Below are 25,717 nucleotides of genomic sequence, written 5' to 3'. Positions count from 1 at the left end.
TTTTTGGAGAGTTGCCTTCCCCTTTTACCTCTTTTGGTTTTCTGTTTCCTACCCGTAGTACATGCCTGCACAAGGCAAGATTGCCTTGCGCAGGCGTGTACTATGGAGGACAGAGAATGAACTTCAATCCAATATTGCAGCCAGCATGCAGCCAGCGGGTAAGGAAAGAGTGAATCAAAAACCCCAAAACCCCGCCTCCATGGCTGAAGATTGTTCCCTCCAAATTCAGGTGACAGTGTCTCTTTAAGCCTATCTGTCCCAAGGTCTGAAGCAGGGTAATCCATATAAGTTTGCTCGGGGATACGGTCGCTCTGGAATTTTCTCACTCTCGTATTGATAATTTCTATTTCTCTCTCTTAATCTATGCACAATACTATCTGCTAATTCCTGCGCTTCATCAGTCATGATACATGTTTTTAATTGCGTAAAGGTAAAGATATCCATGATTTGGTTATTCGTTTTTTTCAAATTGAGCACTCATTTATCAATGATAAACTGTAATGCTTTGTAGGAAAAGTCCTCGAACATATTTTCCCATTCTTGTTTGGTAGTAGGGTCTCCAAAATCCCCTGTGAGGGTCCTATGGATTATTAAACCTTTGGGGATAATTCGGGATTGTAAGTATTTCTCTAGGGACACCACCTCCCACATATCTCTCATCTCTGTAAAAAGTAGCTTTTCCAGGGCCTTAAAAAGGTTTATAGCCCTATTGTGTGTAGGGAAGGTGGAGGTATTGGTGCTAAAGCGTTCCTTAATGAAACGTAAACGCGAATTTCTATCCTCCAATAGCGCCTGAATCACCATTGTGGGGCTGCCTGTTGGTGTGGAGGCACAGAGAAAATTGTAACTGAGTAAAAGAAATACAAAACACACACTGGCGCTCACCACACTGGGGGCCGAAGCTCGGTGACAGGGAGAATAGATGACGAATTATATACCCCTAGCTGCTGGGATCACTATACAGGATCTGTGCCTACCCTGGAAGAAAATAAAGAATTACCACAAAAACAGGGTGATGCCGCGCTTAGGGGTTAAATGCTAGGTGATGCTGGACGGTGTGTAGCCGGTAACTGGGTCCTTACCAGTGCGGAGAATGGAAATGTAAGTATATACCCTTAGCAGGGAGTAGATAAATCCTTAGTGGAATGCCTGAAAAGTGCGTACATATATATCAACATAGACACTGTACTGCAGGATGGTGCTTACCCTGCTATTGGTGCGCCTGTAATCCCGATGTAACAGCTCGCAATGCTGCCCGATCCGGAATCCGCTGTTTGCTGTTGCGGAGTGTGCGGGGAGAGTGGAGCAGGAGGGTATGTGGCAGCTGACGCGATACCTAGGGAGCCCCGGCCGAAGGCGTCCCTGGTAACCACGGGGAAAAGATGGCTGCTGGCGCCGGCTCTCGCGTGCCTGAATTGTGCCTTGTCACATTTTTGTGGTATATAACAGTAGAAAATGTTTTTGAAAATTTTGTTTGTTTCTTCACATTTCTTACCAATACACTATTCCATGTTCTTTGGTAGATTTTTGTGATATATATATATATATATATATATATATATATATATATAACTCAAAAAAATATTTTGTTGTGTTACTTTTCTCAGCCATACAGTATTGCGTGTTCTTGGATACATTTAATTGGTATATAACCTTCCAAAAACTTTTTCAAAATGTTATTGGTTATTGTATTGATTTACCCATGGTCGCTTCATTAGGCCAGAGTCACACTACCTTAGAATACAGATGAGTGCTATGCGAGAAAAAAATCACACAGCACTCGGACCAGTGTTAATCTGTTCTTTTTCTCAGGCCTATTCGACGTGCATGTAAAAATGGCAGCATGCTGCGATTTTACGCATATATCGTATGAGACTCGCCAATGCAAGTCAATGGGTGCGAGAAAAACTCGGACACCACATGGACCATCCGTGTGACTTGCGAGAAATATGCACACATTTTCCTTATTTCAGTCCATTTAGCCATTAAATTCAATGACTAAAAGCAGTGAAAAATGTAAAGCCATACGGATACCATACGGATGTCATACAAATACATAGGTGCGAGAAAATCGCATTGCAAACGCATTACACATGGATGGCCATATGGAGAACACTTGTGTGACTCTCGGCAGGGAGACTAGGACCGATTTTTCCATACATTTTGTGTGACTCTGGCCTTAGTCTGTAGTACATTTTGTTGCTATATAAGCCTCAAAAAACTTGTTCCAAATTTATCGATATTATATTGCTCACCCATAGGGTATTACATTTTTTTGGCTACATGTTAGTGCTATAAAAGTAAAAAAACAAATGATCAAAATTTATCGGTATTATATTGCTCGCTCATAGGGTGTTACATCTTCTTTGGTATATTTTGTTGCTATAAAAGCATCAAAACAATTGTTTAAGGCCATGTTCACACAGTGCGTTTTTTACTGCGGAACCGCCGCGATGCTGCGGCTCCGCAGCTGTTTTCCATGCAGGGTACAGTACACTGTACCCTATGGAAAACAGGAACCACTGTGCACATGATGCGGGAATCGGGAAAAAAAGCCGCGCTGAAGAGCTGCGGTAAAAAAGAAGTACCATGTCACTTCTTTTTGCAAAACTGCAGCGGTTCTGCACCCACTGACCTCCATTGTGAGGTCAAACCCGCAGTAAAACCCGCAGATGAAAAATATATCTGCGGGTTTTACTGCGGTTTGTGGTGCAGAACCGCTGCAGTGTGGCAGCCCCCCGTGCCCCAATCCCACCCCCCCCCATGCTCCGATGCCACCCCCCCGTGCTCCGACGCCCCCCCCCCGTGCCCTCATCTCCCCCCCTTATACTTACCCGGCCTCCCGGTGTCCGTCCGTCCGTCTTCTCCCTGGGCGCCGCCATCTTCCAAAATGGCGGGCGCATGCGCAGTGCTCCCGCCGAATCTGCCGGCCGGCAGATTCGTTCCAAAGTGCATTTTGATCACTGAGATAGGTTATATCTCAGTGATCAAAATAAAAAAAATAGTAAATGACCCCCCCCCCTTTGTCACCCCCATAGGTAGGGACAATAAAAAAAATAAAGAATTTTTTTTTTCCACTAAGGTTAGAATAGGGTTAGGGTTAGGGGTAGGGGTAGGGTTAGGATTAGGGTTAGGGTAGGGGTAGGGTTAGGGGTAGGGTTAGGGTATTTTCAGCCATTTTAACCCTAAAAAACTCCCTAGAAAACACACAGACTCTGCATAGAAAACTGCATAAAAAAACGCACTAAAAACGCATCAAAAAACGCACCAAAAACGCACCAAAAAAAGGACCTGCGTTTTCTGCCAAGAGCTGCGGTTTTTAGTGCTGAAAAAAAAGGAGGTAAATCAGGAACGTGTGAACATAGCCTAACAATTTATCGATATCATAATGCTTACCTACTGACTAGAGTTGAGCGACCTTGACCTTTTTAGAGTCGAGCCGGGTTTCGCGAAACCCGACTATCTCAAAAGTCGGGTCGAGTGAAATCGGCCGATTATGACGTAAAGTCGGGATCGACCGAAACACGAAACCCAATGCAAGTCAATGGGGCAGCATAGTCGGCAGTGAGTGGGGGCCAGGAAAACACCTAGAGTGCCCATTTTAATGTCAAAACCATCCATTCTTCTTAATGAAGCTTGTCAAGCGTAATTTACCTTATAATAATTGGAAGGCATTTGAAATTGGGGGTCATTTGGCTAAAGTTGTGGTGGGTAGGGCTGGTTCAAGTAATTAGTGGGCCCAGGAAATCTGGACCACGTCACGGCAGTGGAGCAGGGAGAGGTAAGTATTTCAACTTTGCAAGTGCTGTGATCCTGAGCAAGCAGGGGGGGCCCACTCGTTGGCATTGGCACTGGCACAGGGCCCCTCAAAGTACAGCGGTGTGTTTGCACGGCGGGGGCGCCTCCCACCAGCAGCAACACTTTTGCGTACTATGAGAGGCCCTGTGCCAGTGACGTCGCCAACTAGTATTCCTCCCCCCACCTGATGAAGGAACCTGCACTTTCATCTGCACCTTCCTCTTTGTCCCCGTGTAAGGTGGTATGGTATGCAGGAAGAGCAACCTGACTTTCAGCAGGGTCACAATGTTGTTGTGTAGCGTGCACGGGGAATGTTGCGTTATGGGTCAATGTACCAGCAGACTCATCTATCACTGGCTGGGCAATGGGCAGGATGAGGAGGAAACACAGATATAGGCCCAAAGAATAAAGTGGGCTAAATGCAGTTCAAAATTGGTAACACAGGAGTAACCAGGGGGCATTGCAGTGGAGGACAACTGGAATGAGAGGCTGACACAGAGAGTAGGCCCAAATCAGTAAGTAGTCGAAATGCAGTTCAAAATTGGCAACAGTAGTAAACAGGCGGCACAGCTTTGTTCAGTGGAGGAGAACAGCAAGGAGTGGCAGACACCGATAGTAGGCCCCAACCCAACTAGTAGGCCAAATGCAGTCTAACATTAACAACTACTTAACGAGCGCCTGAAAACGGAATTTCAGGACAGGAAACCAGGAGAACAGCAAGGAGCGGCAGACACCGATAGTAGGCCCCAAACTAACTAGTACGCCAAATGCAGTTGTTCCGTTTAACCACAATTTAATGAGAGCCTGAAGATAGAAGTTCAGGAAAGGCAACCTGGAGAACACCTTGGAGTGAAACACACCATCTGTCTACACCCCATACCCAATTTGTACGTCTAATGCAGCGTAGTTTCCAACAACTACTAAACGAGAGCATGATGATCGAAGCATTGGCGAGGAAACCTGGGGAACACCTTGGAGTGGAACACACCATCTCTCTACACCCCATACCCAATTTGTAGGCCTAATGCAGCGTAGTTTCCAACAACTACTAAACGAGAGCATGATGATCGAAGCATTGGCGAGGAAACCTGGGGAACACCTTGGAGTGGAACACACCATCTCTCTACACCCCATACCCAATTTGTAGGCCTAATGCAGCGTAGTTTCCAACAACTACTAAACGAGAGCCGGAAGATCGAAGCATTGGCGAGGAAACCTGGGGAACACCTTGGAGTGGAACACACCATCTCTCTACACCCCATACCCAATTTGTAGGCCTAATGCAGCGTAGTTTCCAACAACTACTAAACGAGAGCATGATGATCGAAGCATTGGCGAGGAAACCTGGGGAACACCTTGGAGTGGAACACACCATCTCTCTACAGTGGAACACACCATCTCTCTACATCCCATACCCAATTTGTAGGCCTAATGCAGCGTAGTTTCCAACAACTACTAAACGAGAGCCGGAAGATCGAAGCTCAGGAAAGGCAACCTGGAGAACACCTTGGAGTGGAACACACCATCTCTCTACACCCCATACCCAATTTGTAGGCCTAATGCAGCGTAGTTTCCAACAACTACTAAACGAGAGCCGGAAGATCGAAGCTCAGGAAAGGCAACCTGGAGAACACCTTGGAGTGGAACACACCATCTCTCTACACCCCATACCTAATTTGTAGGCCTAATGCAGCGTAGTTTCCAACAACTACTAAACGAGAGCCGTAAGATCGAAGCTCAGGAAAGGCAACCTGGGAAACACCTTGGAGTGTAACAAACCCTCTCTCTACACCACGGAAGGGCTGATTCTTAGGAAGGAAGGCTGTCGGAAAGAAGCAGGGCGCGTCCGAGGGTGATTATATTCTTATTAGGTATATACTCACCCTCGGACGCGCCCTGCTTCTTTATTTGTAATGAATGTTTATTTGCAATGTGGTTTTGACTTACTCTATTTTTTTGGTAAATAATGATTTTATTATTTTCATTGTTTTGCATCTTCTTGGCAATAATATAAAGAAGACGCGACAGGACAACACTCGGTGGATGCCATATCTGTGTTTAAAATTGAAAAAACCTTTCAGTTAACTACTTGCAGGAGAAAGTTATTGTAGCTGGTGGCCATTTTTAGTACTGTACCAGATTTTTGTTGTAGGTGTTTGTTTTTAATGTTAAAATGTCTGCATTTGATATCTCTCCAGTATTTTCTTTTTTATAAGCAAAATACTTATTTTTATATTTTCTGATGTTGGTTCCAGGGGTACACGGGCAGCAGTGGTGTGGTCAGTGGAGGCCTAGTGGAAGGAGTGACCGCAGACAGGCATCGAAGGCCTAAAATAATAACACATGGCTGTAGGCAATTTTAAATTGGTTCCAGGGGTACACGGGCAGCAGTGGTGTGGTCAGTGGAGGCCTAGTGGAAGGAGTGACCGCAGACAGGCATCGAAGGCCTAAAATAATAACACATGGCTGTAGGCAATTTTAAATTGGTTCCAGGGGTACACGGGCAGCAGTGGTGTGGTCAGTGGAGGCCTAGTGGAAGGAGTGACCGCAGACAGGCATCGAAGGCCTAAAATAATAACACATGGCTGTAGGCAATTTTAAATTGGTTCCAGGGGTACACGGGCAGCAGTGGTGTGGTCAGTGGAGGCCTAGTGGAAGGAGTGACCGCAGACAGGCATCGAAGGCCTAAAATAATAACACATGGCTGTAGGCAATTTTAAATTGGTTCCAGGGGTACACGGGCAGCAGTGGTGTGGTCAGTGGAGGCCTAGTGGAAGGAGTGACCGCAGACAGGCATCGAAGGCCTAACATAACAAAAATGTCAATACAATGGTATTGTCAGTGGCAGGCATTGAAGGATGTCAGCGCATAGACTAAACATTGGTGGAGCTGTGAGATAATTTTGCAAGTGGTAGAGCACTGTTTGAGCTGAGGGGGGGGGGAACTGTCTTGTGGCCGGCGGTACAGGCCCAGGGCCCCTCATATTACAACGGTGTGTCTGACGTTGGGTGCGCACCACCACCGCCAGAGACACTTTATTGTACTAGGAGGGACCCAGTGGCAGTGCCGTCGACCAAAAGCGGGCTCACCCACCTCTTCAGACAAAGTGCACTCTCACGGGTGCTGCCGCCAAGTGTCGATACCACGGCCCCGTGTGGGGAGTTTGGCCATTTAGTGAGGTGTAAACATGTCGTATGCTGGACAATCAGGTGCAGAAAATTACGAGATTGGAAAAGGCATTCAGAATAGTCCACAGGCAAGACCTTTTCATAGGAAAGCTAGGTGTCAGCCGGGCAAGGTGGGGCAAAAGATTTCGAAATCCAGTTGTGGTTCATTTTAATGAAGGTTAGATCATCTACATTTTGGGTAGCCAGATGAGTCCTTTTTTCTGTTAGTATTGAACCTGCAGCACTGAATACTCTTTCTGATAGGACACTAGCTGCCGGGCAAGCAAGCTCCTGCAATGCATATTCTGCCAATTCTGGCCAGGTGTCTAATTTTGATGCCCAGTAATCAAATGGGAATGACGGTTGAGGGAGAACATCGATAAGGGATGAAAAATAGTTTGTAACCATACTGGACAAATGTTGTCTCCTGTCACTTTGAATTGATGCTGCAGTACCTGTCCTGTCTGTGGTCATAGCAAAATCACTCCACAACCTGGTCAGAAAACCCCTCTGGCCAACGCCACTTCTGATTTCTGCCCGTCTAACTCCTCTGGTCTGCTGGCCCCTGCAGCTCGTGTGAGAACGATCATGGGCGCTGTGTGCAGGGAATGCCAGAAGCAAACGGTCAACAAGAGTTGATTGTTTGGTTGCTAATATTAGTTCCAAGTTCTCATGTGGCATTATATTTTGCAATTTGCCTTTATAGCGAGGATCAAGGAGGCAGGCCAACCAGTAATCGTCATCATTCATCATTTTAGTTATGCGTGTGTCCCTTTTGAGGATACGTAAGGCATAGTCCGCCATGTGGGCCAAAGTTCCAGTTCTCAAATCTGCGGTTGTGCTTGGTTGAGGGGCAGTTTCAGGCAAATCCACGTCACTTGTGTCCCTCAAAAAACCAGAACCCGGCCTTGCCGCGCCACCAATTTCCAGTGGCCCCGGAAAAGCTTCCTCATTAAAAATATAATCATCCCCATCATCCTCCTCGTCCTCCTCTTCGCCCCCTACCTCGTCCTGTACACTGCCCTGGCCAGACAATGGCTGACTGTCATCAAGGCTTTCCTCTTCCTCAGCTGCAGACGCCTGATCCTTTATGTGCGTCAAACTTTGCATCAGCAGACGCATTAGGGGGATGCTCATGCTCATTATGGCGTTGTCTGCACTAACCAGCCGTGTGCATTCCTCAAAACACTGAAGGACTTGACACATGTCTTGAATCTTTGACCACTGCACACCTGACAACTCCATGTCTGCCATCCTACTGCCTGCCCGTGTATGTGTATCCTCCCACAAAAACATAACAGCCCGCCTCTGTTCACACAGTCTCTGAAGCATGTGCAGTGTTGAGTTCCACCTTGTTGCAACGTCTATGATTAGGCGATGCTGGGGAAGGTTCAAAGAACGCTGATAGGTCTGCATACGGCTGGAGTGTACGGGCGAACGGCGGATATGTGAGCAAAGTCCACGCACTTTGAGGAGCAGGTCGGATAACCCCGGATAACTTTTCAGGAAGCACTGCACCACCAGGTTTAAGGTGTGAGCGAGGCAAGGAATGTGTTTCAGTTGGGAAATGGAGATGGCAGCCATGAAATTCCTTCTGTTATCACTCACTACCTTGCCTGCCTCAAGATCTACAGTGCCCAGCCACGACTGCGTTTCTTTCTGCAAGAACTCGGACAGAACTTCAGCGGTGTGTCTGTTGTCGCCCAAACACTTCATAGCCAATACAGCCTGCTGACGTTTGCCAGTAGCTGCCCCATAATGGGAGACCTGGTGTGCAACAGTGGCAGCTGCGGATGGAGTGGTTGTGCGACTGCGGTCTGTGGACGAGGTCTCGCTTCTGCAGGAGGACGAGGAGGAGGAGGAGGGGGTGCGAACGGCTACAGCCAACTGTTTCCTAGACCGTGGGCTAGGCAGAACTGTCCCAAACTTGCTGTCCCCTGTGGACCCTGCATCCACCACATTTACCCAGTGTGCCGTGATGGACACGTAACGTCCCTGGCCATGCCTACTGGTCCATGCATCTGTTGTCAGGTGCACCTTTGTGCTCACAGATTGCCTGAGTGCATGGACGATGCGCTCTTTAACATGCTGGTGGAGGGCTGGGATGGCTTTTCTGGAAAAAAAGTGTCGACTGGGTAGCTCGTAGCGTGGTACAGCGTAGTCCATCAGGGCTTTGAAAGCTTCGCTTTCAACTAACCGGTAAGGCATCATCTCTAACGAGATTAGTCTAGCTATGTGGGCGTTCAAACCCTGTGTACGCGGATGCGAGGCTAAGTACTTCCTTTTTCTAACCATAGTCTCATGTAGGGTGAGCTGGACTGGAGAGCTGGAGATCGTGGAACTAGCGGGGGTGCCGGTGGACATGGCAGACTGAGAGACGGTGGGAGATGGTATTGTTGCCGCCGGTGCCCTAGATGCAGTGTTTCCTACTACGAAACTGGTGATTCCCTGACCCTGACTGCTTTGGCCTGGCAAAGAAACCTGCACAGATACTGCAGGTGGTGCAGAAAATGTTGGCCCTACACTGCCGGAAGGGATGTTGCGTTGATGACTAGCTTCATTGGCCGAGGGTGCTACAACCTTAAGGGACGTTTGGTAGTTAGTCCAAGCTTGCAAATGCATGGTGGTTAAATGTCTATGCATGCAACTTGTATTGAGACTTTTCAGATTCTGCCCTCTGCTTAAGGTAGTTGAACATTTTTGACAGATGACTTTGCGCTGATCAAATGGATGTTGTTTAAAAAAATGCCAGACTGCACTCTTTCTAGCATTGGATACCTTTTCAGGCATTGCAGACTGAGCTTTAACCGGATGGCCACGCTGTCCTCCAACAGGTTTTGACTTTGCTATGCGTTTTGGGCAAGATACGGGCCCGGCAGATGGAACCTGTTGCGATGTTGATGCCTGCTGCGACCCCTCCTCCTCCGCTTCAGAACTGCTGCCGCCTGCACCCTGTTCCCCCAATGGCTGCCAATCGGGGTCAAGAACTGGGTCATCTATTACCTCTTCTTGTAGCTCGTGTGCAACTTCGTCTGTGTCACCTTGTCGGTCGGTGGTATAGCGTTCGTGATGGGGCAACATAGTCTCATCAGGGTCTGATTCTTGATCAGCACCCTGCGAGGGCAATGTTGTGGTCTGAGTCAAAGGACCAGCATAGTAGTCTGGCTGTGGCTGTGCATCAGTGCACTCCATGTCAGATTCAACTTGTAATGGGCATGGACTGTTAACTGCTTCACTTTCTAAGCCAGGGACGGTATGTGTAAAGAGCTCCATGGAGTAACCCGTTGTGTCGCCTGCTGCATTCTTCTCTGTTGTCGTTTTTGCTGAAGAGGACAAGGAAGCGACTTGTCCCTGACCGTGAACATCCAGTAACGACGCGCTGCTTTTACTTTTACCAGTTTCACGAGAGGAGGCAAAAGAGCTAGAGGCTGAGTCAGCAAGATAAGCCAAAACTTGCTCTTGCTGCTCCGGCTTTAAAAGCAGTTTTCCTACTCCCAGAAAAGGGAGCGTTCGAGGCCTTGTGTAGCCAGACGACGAACCTGGCTCCACAGCTCCAGACTTAGGTGCAATATTTTTTTACCCACGACCACCTGATGCTCCACCACTACCACTACCCTCATTACCAGCTGACAATGAACGCCCCCGGCCACGACCTCTTCCACCAGACTTCCTCATTGTTTTAAAAACGTTACCAAACTAACGGTATTTGTTGCTGTCACACAACTTACACGGTGAGCTATAACTTCAGTATGATTTAGCTACCCCTTTACAGGTGGGTGAGACCACAACGAAAATCAGGCACAATGTTACACACTCTGTTGTTGGTGGCAACAAATGAGAGAGATGCCACACACGCAGGACTGTCACTGAAGCGCAAATGTTAATATTAATCTCCCACTGATTTTTTTTTTTTTTTTTTAAAAGGAGACTTTAGAAAAAAAAAAAATGATTTTTTTTCAGGAATAATTTAGAAACCAAAGAAAATAAAATGATTTTTTCAGGGAGAATTTAGAAAACAAATAAAACAAAAAATAGGCTTTCTAGGGCCCACTGAGTGAGAGAAGACGCACACAGGAGACAGGAGTGGCACACAAGCCCAGAGGCCAATATTTATCTCCCACTGATTGATTAAGTGATTTTTTCAGGTAGATTTTGGAACCCAAATCAAGCAAAAAAATTAATAGGCTTTCTATGGCCCACAATTGGAGAGAGAGAGATGGCACACCCAGGAGTCAAGACTGGCACACAAGCAGAAAGGGCAATATTAATCTCCCACTGATTTGTTTTTGTTTTTTTTTTCAGGGAGACTTTAGAAAAAAAAAAATACAAAAAAAATGATTTTTTTCAGGAATAATTTAGAAACCAAATAAAATAAAATGATTTTTTCAGGGAGAATTTAGAAAACAAAGAAAACAAAAAATAGGCTTTCTAGGGCACACTGAGTGAGAGAGGACGCACACAGGAGTCAGGAGTGGCACACAAGCCCAGAGGCCAATATTTATCTCCCACTGATTGATTAAGTGATTTTTTCAGGTAGATTTTGGAACCCAAATCAAGCAAAAAAATTAATAGGCTTTCTATGGCCCACAATTGGAGAGAGAGAGATGGCACACCCAGGAGTCAAGACTGGCACACAAGCAGAAAGGGCAATATTAATCTCCCACTGATTTGTTTTTTTTTTTTTTTCAGGGAGACTTTAGAAAAAAAAAATACAAAAAAAATGATTTTTTTCAGGAATAATTTAGAAACCAAATAAAATAAAATGATTTTTTCAGGGAGAATTTAGAAAACAAAGAAAACAAAAAATAGGCTTTCTAGGGCCCACTGAGTGAGAGAGGACGCACACAGGAGTCAGGAGTGGCACACAAGCCCAGAGGCCAATATTTATCTCCCACTGATTGATTAAGTGATTTTTTTCAGGTAGATTTTGGAACCCAAATCAAGCAAAAAAATTAATAGGCTTTCTATGGCCCAAAATTGGAGAGAGAGAGATGGCACACCCAGGAGTCAAGACTGGCACACAAGCAGAAAGGGCAATATTAATCTCCCACTGATTTGTTTTTGTTTTTTTTCAGGGAGACTTTAGAAAAAAAAAATACAAAAAAAATGATTTTTTTCAGGAATAATCTAGAAACCAAACAAAATAAAATGATTTTTTCAGGGAGAATTTAGAAAACAAAGAAAACAAAAAATAGGCTTTCTAGGGCCCACTGAGTGAGAGAGGACGCACACAGGAGTCAGGAGTGGCACACAAGCCCAGAGGCCAATATTTATCTCCCACTGATTGATTAAGTGATTTTTTCAGGTAGATTTTGGAACCCAAATCAAGCAAAAAAATTAATAGGCTTTCTATGGCCCACAATTGGAGAGAGAGAGATGGCACACCCAGGAGTCAAGACTGGCACACAAGCAGAAAGGGCAATATTAATCTCCCACTGATTTGTTTTTTGTTTTTTTTTCAGGGAGACTTTAGAAAAAAAAATACAAAAAAATGATTTTTTTCAGGAATAATTTAGAAACCAAATAAAATAAAATGATTTTTTCAGGGAGAATTTAGAAAACAAAGAAAACAAAAAATAGGCTTTCTAGGGCACACTGAGTGAGAGAGGACGCACACAGGAGTCAGGAGTGGCACACAAGCCCAGAGGCCAATATTTATCTCCCACTGATTGATTAAGTGATTTTTTCAGGTAGATTTTGGAACCCAAATCAAGCAAAAAAATTAATAGGCTTTCTATGGCCCACAATTGGAGAGTGAGAGATGGCACACCCAGGAGTCAAGACTGGCACACAAGCAGAAAGGGCAATATTAATCTCCCACTGATTTGTTTTTTTTTTTTTTTTCAGGGAGACTTTAGAAAAAAAAAATACAAAAAAAATGATTTTTTTTCAGGAATAATTTAGAAACCAAATAAAATAAAATGATTTTTTCAGGGAGAATTTAGAAAACAAAGAAAACAAAAAATAGGCTTTCTAGGGCACACTGAGTGAGAGAGGACGCACACAGGAGTCAGGAGTGGCACACAAGCCCAGAGGCCAATATTTATCTCCCACTGATTGATTTATTGATTTTTTCAGGTAGATTTTGGAACCCAAATCAAGCAAAAAAATAAATAGGCTTTCTATGGCCCACTATTTGTGAGAGAGATGGCACGCTCAGGACTGGCACACAAGCCCAGAGGCCAATATTAATCTCCCACTTTTTTTTTTTTTCCAGGGAAAATTTATAAACCCAATAAAAAAAATAATAAATAGGCTTTCTATGGCCCACTATCTGAGAGAGAGAGATGGCACGCTTAGGACTGGCACACAAGCCCAAAGGCCAATATTTTTCTCCCACTGATTGATTTATTGATTTTTTCAGGTAGATTTTGGAACCCAAATCAAGCAAAAAAATAAATAGGCTTTCTATGGCCCACTATTTGTGAGAGAGATGGCACGCTCAGGACTGGCACACAAGTCCAGAGGCCAATATTAATCTCCCACTTTTTTTTTTTTTTTTTCCAGGGAAAATTTATAAACCCAATAAAAAAAATAATAAATAGGCTTTCTATGGCCCACTATCTGAGAGAGAGAGATGGCACGCTTAGGACTGGCACACAAGCCCAAAGACCAATATTTTTCTCCCACTGATTGATTTATTGATTTTTTCAGGTAGATTTTGGAACCCAAATCAAGCAAAAAAATAAATAGGCTTTCTATGGCCCACTGAGTGAGAGATGACACAGACAGGGATGGCACTCTAGCAGAAATGCCAATCTTAATCTCCCACAAAAAAAAAAAAAAAAAAAAAAGGAACTGTCCTTCAATTGCTATCTCCCTGCAGTAATCTCAGCCAGGTATGGCAGGCAGCAATAAGGAGTGGACTGATGCACAAATTAAATAAAAAGTGTGGACAAACAAACAAGATAGCTGTGCAGAAAGGAAGGAACAAGAGGATTTGTGCTTTGAAAAAAGCAGTTGGTTTGCACAGCGGCGTACACACAGCAATGCAGCTATCAGGGAGCCTTCTAGGGCAGCCCAATGAGCTACAGCGCTGAGGGGGAAAAAAAAAAATGTAGCTTCCACTGTCCCTGCACACCGAAGGTGGTGTTGGGCAGTGGAAATCGCTACAGCACAAGCGGTTTGGTGGTTAATGGACCCTGCCTAACGCTATCCCTGCTTCTGACGAAGCGGCAGCAACCTCTCCCTAAGCTCAGATCAGCAGCAGTAACATGGCGGTCGGCGGGAACGCCCCTTTATAGCCCCTGTGACGCCGCGGACAGCAAGCCAATCACTGCAATGCCCTTCTCTAAGATGGTGGGGACCAGGACCTATGTCATCACGCTGCCCACACTCTGCGTTTACCTTCATTGGCTGAGAAATGGCGCTTTTCGCGTCATTGAAACGCGACTTTGGCGCGAAAGTCGCGTACCGCATGGCCGACACCGCACAGGGGTCGGATCGGGTTTCATGAAACCCGACTTTGTCAAAAGTCGGCGACTTTTGAAAATGTTCGACCCGTTTCGCTCAACCCTACTACTGACTATTCTGTGGTTTGGAGTACATTTACTTGCTATATAATCCTTCAAAAACTTGTTACAATTCATTGGTATCATATTGCTCAGTGCTCTCCCTTATGGTATTACATCTTACGTTGCACTTTGGGTGTGTTTTTGTCTCGTTTTGGCTTGCGGATTTGACAAAACCTGAATCAACACCTGATGACAGCAAAGTGAATGAGAAACCTAAATTGTCATGCAGACGTTAAATATTTTTGACTTGCAGATTTGGTTCAGATCTGCAGCATGTTTGTGCCCTGCATTTTTCACCATTCACTTCACTCAAATCAACCAAAAACACAGGATAGCTGCGTTTTTCCTGCCAGGAGATGCAGAAATGTTGCAGAAATTTTAATCACTGTCTCACAAAATTTTAAGAAACTGAGAAGGAAATGTGTTGCAGCACTTAGTTATTTTGCCCATACTGAAGCCCCTAAGTTGTCTCACTCACTGATACCCAGGGTAGCCAGGGCCCTGGGCTGTTCAGACACTGTGGGCCCCCTGGTCATGTGACAGGGTCATGTGATGGGGTCTTGCGACGGGGTCATCATATAGCTGAACCAGATTATTCCAGAAAAATAGTTGCTTTGTGAAACTATAACCTGTCAAACATCCATTGATCTAGTCAATTTACCCTTCAGTTAGTATTGTGGTTTTTTTTCTTCCTATCACCATAATTGCCAGTATTCACAGGAGATCTGTACTTGGTATGCAGTGTCTGTGTAGAGGTAATACAGTGATCACCGGTGACATTATACACAGGACCTCTGTATATAGTATACAGTGTATAGTGTCCATGTAAAGGTAACACTGACTCACCAGTGACGTCTCTAGGTGAAGTCCTTCATCTTTCATCCAGCACAGACCACCATCACTTCATCCAGCCAGAACTTGTCTCTGCAGGAAATAGCACAGTTATCTCGAGCTCCGCTTGCAAAACACGTTACTTAATTTTTCACAACTTCTACATTACACCACATGAAGAAAAAGAGGCGACATAGTGTCACTCTACACAGTAACAGGACCCCCCCATTTAAACCGGTGTCCTCAAAAAATAAAATAAATACATCACTGCAGTAATAATATCCCTTAATTAGCCCCTATGGTAATAATAATATCCCCCATCCTGTATCTCATTCCTGGCTTCAGCCATATGTTCTCCCATCCTGCCCTCATGAGTATCCATCCTGCCCAATATGATCTCTCCATCCTGCCCCATATGATCTCCCCATTCTGCCCCATCAATCTCCATCGTATCCATCCTGCCCCATGATCCTGCACGATCTGTCTCCAATCCTGCCCCATGTCTTTCATTCTGCCCCGTGTCTCTAATCATGCCCCATCTGTCTCCAGTTCTGCCCCCATTATGTCCAGCATCTCTGCCCCCAGTGTCCAGCATCTCTGCCCCCAGTGTCCAGCATCTCTGCCCCCAGTGTCCAGCATCTCTGCCCCCAATGTGTCCAGCCTCCTGCCCCAAGTGTGTCCAGCATATTTCCCCCAGTTTGTCCAGCATATTGCCCCCAGTGTGACCAGCATAATGCCCCCAGTGTGTCCAGCAATCTGCCCCATTGTCTCCAGCATATTGCCCCCAGTGTGTCCAGCATATTGCCCCCAGTGTGTCCAGCATTCACCCCCCAGTGTGTCCAGCATTCTGCCCCAGTGTGTCCAGCATCTTGCCCCCAGTGTGTCCAGCATCCTGCCCCCAGTGTGTCCAGCATCCTGCCCCCAGTGTGTCCAGCTTATTGCCCCCAGTGTGTCCAGCTTATTGCCCCCAGTGTGTCCAGCATATTGCCCCCAGTGTGTCCAGCATCCTGCCCCCTGTGTGTCCAGCATATTGCCCCCAGTATGTCGTGCATATTGCCCCCAGTGTGTCCAGCATATTGCTTTGTGTCTCCAGCATATTGCCCCCAGTGTGTCCAGCATATTGCCCCCAGTGTGTCCAGCATATTGCCCCAGTGTGTCCAGCATATTGCCCCCAGTGTATCCAGCATATTGCCCCCAGTGTGTCCAGCAATCTGCCCCATTGTCTCCAGAATATTGCCCCCAGTGCGTCCAGCATATTGCCCCCAGTGCGTCCAGCATATTGCCCCCAGTGTGTCCAGCATATTGCCCCCAGTGTGTCCAGCATATTGCCCCCAGTGTCTCCAGCATATTGCCCCAGTGTCTCCAGCATATTTCCCCCAGTGTCTCCAGCATATTGCCCCCAGTGTGTCCAGCATCCTGCCCCCAGTATGTCCAGCATATTGCCCCCAGTGTCTCCAGCATACTGGCCCGGGCCCCCCGGATTGCCGTTCGCAATAAAAAAAAAGTTCTCCTCACCTATCTGTGCTCCAGCGGCGAAGCTCCAGCAGCGCGCACTCGCCGGCGACTGACAATGACATTAGACGCCGGCGACGTGCGTGCTGCCACTGATGTCAGCTGCCAGCCTCCTATTGGCTGGCGGCTGTTAACTATTGCCATGCGGGCGTGCGCTCGCACATCAACAGCGTTTAACTGCCGCAGCGCCGGTAGGGGCCTGGTGAGCAGATGAGACAGGGCCCGATGTGGGCCCCCACTGCCCACCGGGCCCATACGCCAGTCAGGGCAGTAATGCCCTGATGGCAGCAGGCAACCTGAGCGGTAGCCCAGGGGCCCCCACACCACTGGGCCCTCGGCTACTGCCCAGATTGACCCTATTATAATCTGCCCCTGCTGATACCCCTTTCATGAACCCCATAGAGTATTATGCCCCCACAAAGCATGGTTCCTTACAAACATTACATAAAGTATGATGCTCCACAGCACCCCACACATATTGTCACTACAGCCTCCCATACAGTATGGTATCTACCACAACCCCCAATATGCAGTATGAGAGGCACCACAGACCCCCACACAGTATGTGGTCCACCGCAAGATCTACTGTATTTCTACTGTCCCATAAACACAAGAAGCAACAATATTTTGTGAAACCTCCTTGCATTCCCATTAGCAGACCAATCATTTTCAAATCTCCATAGATATTCTATTGAATATGCTTATATTTTATAGCATTCAAATCAACTGACAGATTTTTATAACTTTCCTTTTGATGACATGAGTGAGCAATAGAGATTAATGGTTTCATATTTCCATTGTGAAGAAACACTGCTTTCAAACTTCTCTGGGATGAGTTAATAAACAACCGCCAATCTGCAACAAAATTCTCTTGATTTAGTTCTTCAAAGAGGCCATTCACATTGTTGCAGTACACCATTGGTCCATCAACTCTGAAAAATTGTGTTAAAGTGTTACTTCTGTTTCGGTAATAACACACTTTGACATCATTATGAAGAAGATTCTTCTGTTTCAGCCTAGATGCAAGAAGTTCAGCTTCATCTTTTGACAATGAAAGGTCTCTCATGAGATCATTTAATTCATGTTGAGTAAAGTGTTCTGGCTGCTCTATCAGGTACATACTCATCTTGATTTGAGGTCTCCATGTCTTCGCCTAGTAGCTTCAGTTCCATAGTCTTCATATTCATCCAATCCAGACAATGGTGGTACAGGAACTGGCAAGGTACCATCATGTGGAACTGGCCTAATCGCAGATTCAAGTTCAGGGTAATTAATCTTATGTTTGTTCACTGAAGAAAAGCCATTCAGTTTGACAAAACAAAAGTATCAGTCATCACTATGATTTTTGGGTTCTCTCCAAATCATGGGAACAGCAAATAGCATAGCCATTTTTCCCTTCACCATGACAGCACCGTATGTGAGAGATGGTATCCACCCCCAGGAACAGAAAACCTGCAGCAGAGATAAAAGAAGGGGGCGGCACCTCTCTCCTCCTCAGTTTGGTTTCCTGTTCCTGCAGGTGGATGCCTGTGGCAGAGCGCTTACCTCCACAGGGATCTCCCTCTGATGATCGCTAGTCTGGAGGCTGAGGTCCGCGGCGGGGGCAGCCGTAATTGGCTTTTTGTTTCCCTATATTACCTCAAAGCAGAAGAATAGGGCTTGTGCACTATGCAAAGAAGCTATATAGCAAACAAATCTGCCAGTCATGCATTGATAAAACAGTAGCAGAAAAGTCTTCATCCCTATTGCAGAATATTAAAGCCATCATCCTGGAGGAAGTTAAATCAACTGTTAAAGAACAATTAAAACACCATGCAACAAAGGGAACTCCTCTTCCTCCTCCCCCTCCCCCAAGTGTCCAGAGGTCTGATGTAGATTCAGGAGAAGAGCAGGGAGAGTTAACCCCCTCTGATGTCTCAGACCTGGGCTCCTCAGATGAAGAGTATGGCCGCCCTTATTTTCAATCCGAAGATATCAGAAAATTGCTCAAACTTGTTAGGGCGACTATGGGGGTCGAAACCCCTAGAGAGCCACGATCAATTCAGGACACTATGTTCAGCAATCTGGAGGGGAAAAAGCACAATTTTTTTCCTTTTCATGATAATATCTTAAATATGATCAAAAGAGAGTGGAAAAAAACTAATAAAAAGATATCTATCCCGCAGGCATTAAAACGCAAATACCATTTTGACGAAGAGGTCTGTGAAAAGTGGGAAAAGGCTTCTAAGTTAGATGCAGCCATTGCCAGTATCTCTAAAGGAGTAGTGCTACCATTTGAGGACATGGGAGCCCAAAAAGATCCCCTTAAAAAGAAAGCAGATGCTTTTCTGAAATCAGCCTGGGAGGCAGTGACATGGTTGATTAAACCCTGGGTGGCCGCCACTTGCACAGCATGTGCTATGGTTAAGTGGCTAGAGGAGCTGGGTGATCAGATTAAAAACAAATGCTCAAGAGAGAGACTATTGGAGGCATTACCCTCCTTGCAGGGGGCGGCAAGGTTCCTAGCAGATGCTTCTGTCGACTCTGTCAGATGTGCCGCCCGTGCATGTGCCTTATCCAACTCAGGACGCAGAGCATTGTGGCTAAAAAATTGGACTGCAGACTTCCAATCAAAAGTCAAACTCTGTGCAGTACCCTGTGAGGGACAATATCTTTTTGGCAAAGCCTTAGATGAAATCCTAAAGAAGGCGTCGGACAAGAAAAAACGGTTTCCACCTCCCTCCTTTCCTAAGTCAGATATAGAATCACTGCACTCAGTAGAAAAGTATGCTTTCAAGTGGATAAATTTTATTTGCGATGATTGGTGAGGCGACCGTTAACGTTTCGGCCGAACTCCGGCCTTTATCATAAAGTCGCCTTTTTGGTCATCTAGAAAATATTGGCACCGTATATGTTAATTTTTCCAATTGGACGCAATGTATCCAGCTTAGTGGATGATCCAGTGGGGGGTTGCAGCAGGTCAGGGGAGCAATGTCCTGACAGTGGCACCTTGGGAAATATTGGTGGCGCAGCGGTCATGCGGGAGCACAGGCGTGCTGGTGCAGTGTGTGTGACAGCACACGCCTGTGCTCCCGCATGACCGCTGCGCCACCAATATTTCCCAAGGTGCCACTGTCAGGACATTGCTCCCCTGACCTGCTGCAACCCCCCACTGGATCATCCACTAAGCTGGATACATTGCGTCCAATTGGAAAAATTAACATATACGGTGCCAATATTTTCTAGATGACCAAAAAGGCGACTTTATGATAAAGGCCGGAGTTCGGCCGAAACGTTAACTGTCGCCTCACCAATCATCACAAATAAAATTTATCCACTTGAAAGCATACTTTTCTACTGAGTGCAGTGATTCTATATCTGACTTATGTTTATGGAACATTGGGTTCCCTTTCACTGGCACCGTTACTCTACTTAGTCGAGTGCTAACCATCTATACTAGTATCCCTCCTTTCCTAGACGCCGGTAGGATATGTCTCGCTCGTCCTTTCGTGGGTCCGGATATAGAGGTGGCCGAGGCCGATCGGACGATATGTACATGAGGGGTAGACCCTAGATAGAGAGGAAAGAGAGGGGATTCCTCTTCAGTTAGCCTCTCCCCAAACCTGACCCCAACACCAATGACGCCAAAATCCCATTGGGGGGAAGACTCCGATTGTTCGTCCACCAGTGGGCAGCATTACCAGCTTCTCAATGGGTAACCAGCTTGTTGTCGGAAGGTCTACGGTTCAAATTCTCCAGCCCCCCACCAAGACCCATGATAATGACCCTGGTGGCCGAAAAAAATCAAGCCGCACTAGAGAGAGAGGTCCATCTCCTCATACAAAAAGGGGTGCTAATAAGAGTACCTCACCAGGAGATAGGGAAAAGTTTCTACAGCACCTTGTTCCTCACACCAAAACCGGACGGCTCGCTGAGAGCAATATTCAACTTAAAGGCACTAAACCGCTGTATTCAGGTGGAGAGCTTCAAAATGGACACTCTAAGAACGGCAATAAAATTACTCGACCCGGACTGTTACATGGCAGTAATAGATCTGACAGATGCTTACTACCATGTGCCAATTGCTGGCCAACATCAACAGTAGCTAAGATTAGTGGTAAACATTGCAAAAATTCCCACCCATCTGCAATACCAATGCCTTCCCTTCGGGGTGGCTATAGCTCCGCGTATATTTACAAACATTATTTCTGAAGTAGCGTCTTTTATCAGAAAGGAAGATATGATACTGGTACCCTATTTGGACGATTTTCTTGTAATAGCAGACAACAACAACAAATTGTGTAAAAACAGTCATGAGAGTGCTGGAGGTACTGACCAAGCCTGGATAGTAAACTTAAAAAAATCAAAATTAGTCCCAGCTAAGATTCAAGAATTCCTCTCGATCTAATTAGATTCAGTCAAACAAGAGTGTGCCCTCCCGCAGAGGAAAATTCAAGCCAATCAACAAAAAATACAACTATTCCAACTAGGACAGCCCATTTCGCTACAGAAGGCAATGTCACTCTTGGGTGCTCTAACAGCATCAATCCCAGTGACCCGGTGGGCACAAGCCCACACGAGAGAATTGCAATGGCAGATACTATCCGAGCAAACGAAAAATCCATACAACTTGAATCGGAAAATTCTTCTATCACCAAGAGTTCAAGACTCATTAAGATTGTGGCTGAGAACAGAAAATGTAAACAACGCGGTGCCTTGGTCAGTGCAGAGTCCAGTGGTGCTAACTACCGATGCAAGCCTATGGGGGTGGGGAGCACACCTGGAGGGTCAAGTCCTACAGGGTCAATGAGGGGCTCTCAATGAGAGCAGCATCTTCCAATCTAAAAGAACTCTCAGCGGTGAGGCAAGCTCTTCTTCATATAGGAGAAAAAATGCAGGGAAAACATATGGTGGTGTTGTCCGACAACAACACAATTATAGCCTACATAAATCGGCAAGGGGGCACAAGATCAGCATCCTTTATGGCAGAGGCCAAAGAACTGTTCATATAGGCAGAAAACAACCTTCTTCCCCTAGCGGGAAAATACTTGAAAGGGTCAGAGAATCTGGTAGCCGATTTCTTAAGCCGTCACATATTACGTCAAGGAGAGTGGTCTCTGAACCAAGAAATATTTGGGAAAATCTTTGCACTGCACTGTCAGTACTCCTTCCCATAAAACTCACTAAAACCTTTACTGATGTTGTCCCTGTAAGAAAATTCACAATTAAGTAAGACAAGCAAAGAAATGGAAGTAACAGAGGAAAATGCAGAAGTAACGTAATAACAAAAATACTTCTACCTCAGAAACTTTGTGAGAGCAAATCTAAGCATATTTTTGGAATCCGCACATCAAACTCCATAAAACAGACATATTACCTTTGCTGATGATTTTTTTGTGTTGACTAGTGTAATAGTAATAATAATAATATAATGATGGGACTATTCCTATTGCAATGACACAAGTTGGAGACCCGAGATAATTGGATTTGTGTGCACATTCTGGCCTACATCTCTGAGAGCATAAAAGGACTGTTGAGTTTAGGATTTTTCTGTATTTGTTTTGGGTTTTAATAATAATAATAATAATAATAATAATAATAATAATTTTATTTATATAGCGCCAACATATTCCGCAGCGCTTTACAAATTATAGAGGGGACTTGTACAGACAATAGACATTACAGCATAACAGAAATACAGTTCAAAACAGATACCAGGAGGAGTGAGGGCCCTGCTCGCAAGCTTACAAACTATGGGGAAAAGGGGAGACACGAGAGGTGGATGGTAACAATTGCTTTAGTTATTCGGACCAGCTATAGTGTAAGGCTCAGGTGTTCATGTAAAGCTGCATGAACCAGTTACCTGCCTAAGTATGTAGCAGTACAGACACAGAGGGCTAATACTGCATAAAGTGTATGAGAACATGATGCGAGGAACCTTTTTTTTTTTTTTTTTTTTTTTTTATTATAAATAGGCCACACAGGGATCGTTAGGTTAATGCATTGAGGCGGTAGGCCAGTCTGAACAAATGAGTTTTTAGGGCACGCTTAAAACTGTGGGGATTGGGGATTAATCGTATTAACCTAGGTAGTGCATTCCAAAGAATCGGCGCAGCACGTGTAAAGTCTTGGAGACGGGAGTGGGAGGTTCTGATTATTGAGGATGCTAACCTGAGGTCATTAGCGGAGCGGAGGGCACGGGTAGGGTGGTAGACTGATACCAGGGAGGAGATGTAGGGTGGTGCTGAGCCATGGAGTGCTTTGTGGATGAGGGTAGTAGTTTTGTACTGGATTCTGGAGTGGATGGGTAGCCAGTGTAATGACTGGCACAGGGTAGAGGCATCGGTGTAACGGTTGGTGAGGAATATGATCCTGGCTGCAGCATTCAGGACAGATTGGAGCGGGGAGAGTTTTGCAAGAGGGAGACCGATTAGTAGAGAGTTACAATAGTCCAGACGAGAATGAATAAGTGAAACAGTCAGAGTTTTTGCAGAGTCGAAATTAAGAAAAGGGCGAATTCTAGAAATGTTTTTGAGATGCAGGTAAGAAGAGCGAGCCAGTGATCGGATGTAGGGGGTGAATGAAAGGTCAGAATCAAGGATGACCCCAAGGCAGCGGGCATGTTGCTTTGGAGTAATGGTGGAACCGCACACGGAGATGGCAATGTCAGGCAAAGGTAGGTTAGTAGAGGGAGAGAACACGAGGAGTTCAGTTTTTGACAGGTTTAGTTTCAGATAGAGGGAGGACATGATGTTTGAGACAGCGGTAAGACAATCACTGGTGTTTTCTAAAAAGGTCGGTGTGATATCGGGAGCAGAAGTGTATAATTGGGTGTCGTCAGCATAGAGATGGTACTGGAAACCAAATCTACTGATTGTTTGTCCAATAGGGGCAGTATACAACGAGAAGAGTAGGGGGCCTAGGACTGATCCTTGAGGAACCCCAACAGTAAGGGGAAGGTGAGAGGAGGAGGAACCAGCAAAACATACAGTGAAGGATCGGTCAGAGAGATAGGAGGAGAACCAGGAGAGAACGGTGTCCTTGAGGCCGATGGAGCGGAGCATAGTGAGGAGGAGCTGATGATCCACAGTGTCGAATGCTGCAGAGAGATCCAAGAGAATTAGCATGGAGTAGTGACCATTAGATTTAGCTGTTAGTAGGTCATTAGAGACTTTAATGAGGGCAGTTTCAGTAGAGTGTAAAGAGCGGAAGCCAGATTGAAGAGGGTCGAGAAGAGAGTTATCTGAGAGATAGCGGGTAAGACGGGAGTGGACCAGGCGTTCGAGGAGTTTAGAGATGAAGGGAAGATTAGAGACAGGTCTATAATTAGCGGCACAGTTTTGATCGAGGGATGGTTTTTTAAGTAATGGATGTATGATGGCATGCTTAAATGAGGAGGGAAAAATACCGGAAGTGAGGGAAAGGTTGAATATTTTTGTTAGGTGAGAGGTGATAGCCGGGGAAAGGGACTGGAGGAGATGTGACGGAATGGGGTCACTGGTGCAAGTGGTCGGGCGAGAAGATGCAAGGAGCCTGCTTACTTCTTCTTCTGTAACTGCTTCAAAGTCAGAGAGTGAACTAGATGCAGTGGGGGAGGGAGGACAGTGCATGGTATGAAGAGATTGGGAGATGATTTCCTGTCGAATGTGGTCAATTTTTTCTTTGAAGTAATTGGCCAGATCGTCAGCACGGAGATCCGTGGTTGGGGCCTGCTCTCTTGGGTTGAGTAGGGACTGGAACGTGTCAAAGAGACGTTTAGGGTTATTGGACAGGGAGGTGATGAGGGTGTTGAAGTAGGTTTGTTTGGAGAGGTGAAGGGCAGAATTGTATGTCTTTAGCATGAACTTATAATGGATGAAATCTTCGGGTAGATTAGATTTTCTCCACAGACGTTCTGCGCACCTGGAGCACCGCTGCAGGAAACGTGTTTGCAGCGTGTGCCACGGTTGTTGCCGTCTGTGCCGAGTTGTTTTATGTATAGGAGGAGCAGCTTCATCCAGAGCACTTTGCAGGGTTTCATTGTAATGCTTCAATGCAGAATCAGGACATGAGATGGAGGAAATAGGGGCCAATGAGGACTGCAAGTTCATCATAAGTTTCTGGGTGTTAATGGCCTGTATGTTTCTATAGGTGTGGAAAGTGGGGGTGACCTGAGCGGGATGGCAGTTCTTGATAGAGAATGAAAGAAGGTTGTGGTCAGAGAGCGGGAGAGGGGAGTTTGTGAAGTCATCCACTGAGCAAAGTCGGGAGAAGACCAAGTCAAGGGAGTTTCCATCTTCATGTGTTGGAGAGTTAGTATGCTGCGAGAGGCCAAAAGAGGAGGATAGAGATAAAAGGTGAGAAGCAGATGGGGAGAGGGGAGAGGCAATGGGGATGTTGAAATCACCCATGATAAGGGTGGGGGTGTCACAGGAGAGAAAGTGTGGAAGCCAGGTGGCAAAGTGATCCAGGAACTGATGAGAGGGGCCGGGAGGACGATACACCACCGCCACTCGCATGGAGAAGGGGACGTAGAGTCTGACCACATGGACCTCAAAGGAAGGGAAGACAAGTGAGGGTACTTGGGGGATAACTTGGAAAGTACATTTGGGTGAAAGGAGCAGACCAACGCCTCCACCTGCTCTGTTGTCTGATCTTGGGGTATGAGAAAAGTGTAGTCCACCATATGAAAGAGCAGCAGCAGCGGTGGTGTCTGACTGCTGGATCCAGGTTTCAGTTAGAGCCAGGAGATTAAGAGAATTAGAAAGGAAGAAGTCATGAATGAAGGAGAGTTTATTACACGCAGAGCGAGAATTCCAAAGGGCACAATTGAAAGAGACAGCAGGCATGCAGGGAATATTAATAAGGTTAGAGGGGTTTCTGGGTGTAGCAATTGGGAGGTTTGACTGGCTATAACATGGGGGGCCGGGGTTTGGA

This window comes from Ranitomeya imitator, chromosome 8 (genome assembly GCF_032444005.1).
Source record: "Ranitomeya imitator isolate aRanImi1 chromosome 8, aRanImi1.pri, whole genome shotgun sequence".
NCBI classification, from domain to species: domain Eukaryota; kingdom Metazoa; phylum Chordata; class Amphibia; order Anura; family Dendrobatidae; genus Ranitomeya; species Ranitomeya imitator.
The sequence above is the reverse complement of the archived record's forward strand: the minus strand, read 5'-3'. Positions refer to the sequence as shown.